Below are 6,181 nucleotides of genomic sequence, written 5' to 3'. Positions count from 1 at the left end.
TATGAGCAAAATATCCCTGCTGGGGCTTCTCCCAGGGCTGGGAGGTGGCTCCTGGGGCCCAGTGACTGAGAGCCCTGCAGAACCCAGGGCTGGGCCATGTTGCTGCAGGGCCAGAGCCACCCAGAGCCCACCCCTGTGGTGACACCCCCACTTGAGGAGAAAAGGAAGTCACTGAGGCCTGTGCTGGGGGCTGAGCACTGGAGGCCCTGCCAGTCCTCTTACAGACACGGGGTTTCCCTGAGGCCCCATCCTGCCTGCAGTGACCGGGACTGCTTCTTCCTGGAGTTGGGTGGAGGCAGGATCTGAGGGCCACTCACTTGTTCAGGATGAAGTAGATGTCGGAGACGCCTGGGCATGGCGGCTGATCTGCATTCCTCTTATGCCAGCTGTGCACTGAGACCTGGGGTTGGAAACTTCCGGAGCCCAGGCCGAGTCCCTGGACATTTCTCGAGCTGGCAACTACATCTGGGGGCTCCCTGTGCTAAACAGGGCTGAAAGGAGCAGCAGCAGAAGCAGGAGGAAGAGCACAGAACTAGGGCTATGACTTCCCATTTTCTTGGCTGTCTCTGTGACCTCTTTGCTCATGAACCCTGCCCCAGGGCCTCCTGGTTGACAACCTCCCCTGTGCCCAGGGGCCTTGGCTGGCCCCTGGAGCCCTGTCACCAATGCCCAATGTGCCCACACAAGTTCCCTCTCGGAGCACAGAGACTGGGAATCCTGCTGCCCCCGGTGTCCTGCTGCCAGCTGTGCCCAAGGCCCTTGCGTCCTCCTCTAGGCAAAACACTGGGATTATGATGGACAGAATGGTTGACATGGTGACTTTGTGAGCTACAGCTCCGCCCAGGGACCTGCATGTGGTCATGATGCTGACCATGATCCTGATGCTGTCAACAAGCAGGTCCCTGGGCAGAGCTGCGGGTCACAAAGTCACCATGCCAACCATTCCGTCCATCATAACCACAGGGTATTCTGCCCTGGGGTGGGGGGAGGGCCTTGGGGACAGTCTGTGGCTGGACACTGAGGGGAGCAGTGTCCTCAGTCACTGTGCTCTCAGAGGGAACTGGTGTGGGCCCACTGCGCATTGGTGACAGGGCTCCAGGGGCCTTGGTCCCTGGGCACAGAGGAGGTGGCCACACAGGAGGCCCGAGGTGGCTGGTGTTCGGCCTCCCTGGGCTCTGGACAGGGTCCCATGAGCAAGGAGGTCACAGAGACGGGCAGCAAAATGGGGAGGCACAGCCCCTGTGTGCCCTGCTCTGTGCTCTTCCTCCTGCTGCTACCTACGTGGCTTTCCAGAGCCCAGAGCTTCCAGGACCCTGGCTCAGGCTGGAGAGCTTCCCACTCCTATTACCCGAACTCTACCCATTTCTGCAGCTACGGAGACCCACAGGCCAGGCAGAGTGGGAACCAAGATGAGGACGTTCTGCAGTACTGTGATGGCGCTTTTGATGTCTACTACCTCCTTGACTCGTGAGTGCTCTTCTTACCTCGGCCTGGGTGGGCCCAGCTGTCTGTCCCCTAGGTCACTGTAGGAGGATGTGGTATGAGGGGTTATGAGCCTTTGCCAGAAGAGAAGCAGGGCCAGTGTGCTGTAAGAGAGGAGAATCCAGCCTCTGTGACTTCCTGATTCCTGGAGGGGGACTAAGGACCCAGCAAGGTGGTAGTCTTTTGCATCCAGCTGAACATCCAAGCCTTTATTGGTCAGCTTCTCTTTGGAGTGAGTTAAAGAAAATAAGTGAGTCCCCTGTGTGCCAGAATTCTGTCCAGGTGATCTCTGAGAGCCATTACGGGAGCCATCGGTGCAATGCCCTATGATTCCAACCTGGGAGTCCAAGCAGGACCAGAGTATGAGGAGAGGGTCGGGCAAGAGGGGGAAGCCAAATAGGGGTCCCTGAGACAAAGGCTTCTGTCAGAGGAGGGATGGGTCACATCTGTGATTCCTAAAAGACTGGCAGCCTTGGGGAGGATCAGTTGGAAGGGGAAGGATGAGACTGGGTGGCAGTACAAAGAGGAAGGGTCCTAGGCGGCCTGGGGAAGGCAGGAGGGAGCCTGGGACAGGTGTGTGCAGAGCAGAGGTGGCACCCACAGGCTGGAGCTGGCAGAGGAAGGAGGGAGAGTGAGGGGGGAGCAGAGGAGCTGATGTCCATCCTCCTGACCCCAGCTCTGGGCAGTGTCACCTTGCTGCAGGGGACAGGGGCTGCAGCCCTCCCCGGGCATCAGGACTGTGGTAGCTGCTGGAACACACAAACCAGGGTCGCTGTACTCTGGAAACAGAGAAGCCTGCGTGCCTCTGCCCTGAAGGGGTGTCAGCAGAGTTTAGATGGGAAGCGGGCAAATCTGCCTCTGACTGTCTCCTGAAAAGCAAAGAAAGGGCTGGATTGAGAGGCTGCAGTTCGGATCTTTCCTGCATCCCCTCCCCTATCCTCTGCTGTCTACAAGGGTCTGTGGAAATAGTTGTTCACTGTATTTAGGGAATGACGATAAGAAAAATGTCTATACATGTACAGGGCCCATGCAATTTTAAAAATATTTTCAGTCCATCTTTAGGTGAATGGGTAGATGGAAAAGCTGGAGATATGGAAGGCAATGGTACTGTGTCCTGGGCACCAAGGTTTCCATGAGGACGGCTCACATCCACCAGGTCTACTCTCTTGGTTTGCAGACTTCCTCCTTGTCTCTACCTTTCAACTATTTCATTATGACGTGTCTTGGTGTAGGCTTCTTCGCGTTATCCTACGTGGATGGATTGGATTTGCAGATGAGTATCATTCGTGAAATTTGGGATGTGTTTGGCCAGTATTTCTTCAAGAAATGTCTCTACTCCTTTCTCTCTATTTCTGAGACTCTTATATTGTCTATAGTGGTCTGCCTGGTGGTACCCCACAGATCCCTTAAATATCCATCACTTTTCTTCTCTCTTTCTTTTTTTTTTGTATTAAATTCTTTTATTGGTACATTGTAGGTATCCAACACAATTACATTTCTCTTTGGGAATTGTACCTTTATATAATGCATCTTGGTTCTTATTTTTTCCCCATTCCTAGCCCTCCACCCTTCCCTATTTACAAAGACTTTATTTCCATTTTTTCCATTTCTCATCAGTTTTTCCTTTCCCTTCTTTCCTTTCCCCTGTGCCTCCCACTACCCCTACCCCTTTGGACCTTTTCTTCCTATTTTACATTATCGATTATTCATTCTAATAATCGGTACATTGTAGGTATACAATATAATGGCATTCATCATTGGAAATTTGCACCTTTACATAGTCTCTCTTGGTTCTTGTTTTTCACCTTTGCCCAGCCCTCCCTTCAACCCCTCCAGCCCTCCCTATTTACAAAGATTTTGTTCCTATTTTTCCATTTTCTCATATTAATCCCATTCCCTTCTATCCTTTCCCTTAGCCCTCCCACTTCCTTCCCCTTTGGGACAACGGCTCAGAAGCCCCTACCTCTGGGCCGGGAACAGTGGGACTCAGTACCTTGGTCTGGTGGTCTGGTGTCCTCTGCGCCTTGGTAATGTGGAATCGGGTGGCTGCCTGTCTGCAGTGGGGTGATCCGGTGTCTTCCGCGTGACTCAGGACCTCGGTAGGGTGTGCACAGACCTGCCTGTCTGCAGCGGGCTGATTCGGCGTCTTCCGCATGACTCTTCTCTCTTTCATTTTCATTTCCTTGAAATACGTGCTTTAAATTATACTGTACTATAATTCAATTGGCTTATTCTTTCTTCTGCTGTTCAACTGTTCAGATTTAGAGCTGAACAGCTCCACAAAATAAATGAATATTTATACTGAAAAAAATTATATCATCCATCTATGAGGCACTTCATCACCAGCATTTCTGTTTGGTTCCTTCTTAATGTTCTCACTCTTTGTTGTTATCCTGACTTCCTTTAATTTTTTTGTCTTTGTTTTCCTTCAGTCTTTAAGCATAATTAAGACAGTTGTTTTGAATCAATATGTAGTAAATCTAAAGATTTGACATCCTTTGGAGTGGTTTTTGTTGATTAATATAGTTCCTTTGAGTGAGGTGTGCATTCCCATTACCTTGTATGCCTTGTGGAGTTTTTATTTATTTATCCCGGGTATGGACATTGTGACAAATAGCCTGAAAAGAGCTCATTTTCCTCAATCATGAACTGGGACTAAGCAGACATCACGGGGTGGATCTGGAGGGAAAATGACCTCTACGTGCCTGGGACACGTGTGCTCCCTGTCTGTTACCAGGAGATTGTTAGGATGATTTAGTTCTTCATTTCCTCCTGGTGTCTACACTGATTTAGACCCAGCCTAGCAGAGTAGATGGAACAGGAGGAGGTGGCTCTTGGAGTGTGACAGTCAGCACACATGTGTGTGACCTTCGGGGGTCCCACTTGTGGGCATGATCATCTCTGGAGGGGAGAAGGTGGCCTCCTGGTGGGTGCCTCTCACCCACTCACCATGGAGCCCCGAGTATCACACGTCCCTCCGCACCAGGCGCAGTTCTCTTCTGCCCCCTGATGCTTGACCGGAAGAGCTGTGGGGACCCAGAGACCTTTGCCAGGGACATAGGGCAGATGGGACTGGTTCCCACTGGACAGGAGTCACGAGGCCCCAGGCTCCTCCTGCTCCTCACTCTCCATCTGGGGACAGAGTGGGACACAATGGAGCAGGATGCTGGAGTGGGGATGGGAAGAGCCTGCAGCCATCCCTGCTGGTCCACAGTGTGGGCACCAGGGCAGCAGTGGCCAGCCTGTTCCCTTTCCCTGGCAGTGTCTGCTAGAAAAGGCCTCTTGGGCCTGCAGGGGCTGGACTACAGGCTGGTGACAAAACCAATGTCGCACAGTCTGGGGTGCTGGTCCCCCATGCTGAGGCCCAGGTTCCCATGGGAACATGTCCCCCAGCCTCCATGCTGCTGGGGAATGTGGAAAGGAAGAGGACTCTGGGGTGTGATGAGGAGATATGCAAGGCAGATACAGTCTACAAAAGGTTCCCGTTCCAAGGGCAGGTCTGACATCTGGAACCCAGGAGTCCAGCAGGGAAGCCACAGGCCACATCTGGTCACCTCTGGACCTGGTGATGGCTCTAAAAGGCTTCCAATGGCCATGGTGCCAAGGTCACTACCCACAGGGACCTGGGAAGGTCACATCATGGGCAAGTGATGGCAGAGAACCCACAAGTCAGAGGTGACCAGAGACTTCTTCCAGCATGTCCCCTTCTTCCAGTTGGTGTCACAGCCATCACCTAGTGTGACCAGCTGCACTGGTCGGCCACCAAGAGTCCCTTGTGCTGGGAGGCCCCTCAATCCCAGCAGATGGCCTGGTTGGCCAGCCTCTTCCCACTGGTGGCCCTGAGGACAGTCACCTCCAGGATCCCCTACTGTGGTCAGAGGCATTGGGGTGGGAGCCAGTGTTAAGGATCCTGAAGAGAAGGGGAAAAGACAGAGGCCAGGTGTTCCTTGAAAGGGCACCTCATCCCTTAACTCCTGTATCTTCATTGCAGATCCCAACCCATGTTGACCTGGGCTACCTTGTCCTCATGTTTGGAAGATTTGGCGGAGAAATATGTAAAGTATGCTTCTCTGTGATGCAGGCTGCTTGAACATCCATTAGACTTGGTGGGGTCCCTTGGGTGGGGGCACAGAGCCCAGCATGACCAGGCAGGAAAGGGGACAGGGTGCACTGGTCCTCTGGGTCTCAGCTGTGTGCCTGCCCTGCCTGGGAACCTGGGCACCTGCAGGGACACCGTCTGCCCTCCAGACCCCCAGGTTGGGAAGGAAGTCAGGAGAGCAACTCAGTAGCTGACACCTGGACACAGGGTGCTCAGGGCCAAAGGAAAGGGACAGAGAGTGTGCCAGGAAGGTTAGAGGGGAAAACAAGGATTCCTAGAGGGAAGTGGTCCTGGGCAGCTTCCCAGAGGAGATGGGAAGTAAACTTGACCTTGAAGGCTGGAGAAAAGTCAGGGTCACAGTAACCCTCAGGGTGCCCTCTAGTGGGTGGTCTGTTTAGGCTGAGGAGTGTGGGTAACTCAGGGGAGGGCTGGAGACAAATCCTCACAAGTTGCTTGGGGCCAATGTCACAAGGATTTATTGTTCCAGGCCAAGGAGGGCCTTGAATTCTTCCTCTGTGTCACAAGGAGCCATGGAAGATTCACAGGCAGGGGAGTGATATAGTGCTCCAGGAAAAAACCTGTCAACTGTAGGTGAACAGA

At 53.0% G+C, this 6,181-nt stretch overlaps 2 long non-coding RNA genes across 4 annotated transcripts in view; both read right to left on the bottom strand.

The window, feature by feature from the left end:
• The window catches only part of LOC147822401 (uncharacterized), a 48,137-nt gene that overhangs the window by 26,578 nt on the left and 15,378 nt on the right, over nucleotides 1–6,181 (bottom strand). For 2 of the 3 annotated variants that reach the window (XR_015445718.1, XR_015445721.1), the window contains exon 1: nucleotides 318–804. The exons of the other annotated variant lie outside the window; for it this stretch is intronic. This is a non-coding gene — a long non-coding RNA (uncharacterized LOC147822401). Of the gene's footprint in view, nucleotides 1–317; nucleotides 805–6,181 lie in introns of those variants that run through there. 3 annotated transcript variants of the gene reach the window in all.
• LOC147822402 (uncharacterized) lies at nucleotides 1,990–5,549 on the bottom strand. Its single transcript, XR_015445724.1, has 2 exons — nucleotides 3,476–5,549; nucleotides 1,990–2,351 (listed from the first exon to the last, which is right to left on the bottom strand). It is a non-coding gene; the product is annotated as an uncharacterized LOC147822402 (long non-coding RNA).

Source organism: Heterocephalus glaber, unplaced genomic scaffold (genome assembly GCF_053883595.1).
Source record: "Heterocephalus glaber isolate CG9 unplaced genomic scaffold, H.glaber_assembly_v1.0 deba00001625, whole genome shotgun sequence".
NCBI classification, from domain to species: domain Eukaryota; kingdom Metazoa; phylum Chordata; class Mammalia; order Rodentia; family Bathyergidae; genus Heterocephalus; species Heterocephalus glaber.
The sequence above is the reverse complement of the archived record's forward strand: the minus strand, read 5'-3'. Positions and strand labels throughout refer to the sequence as shown.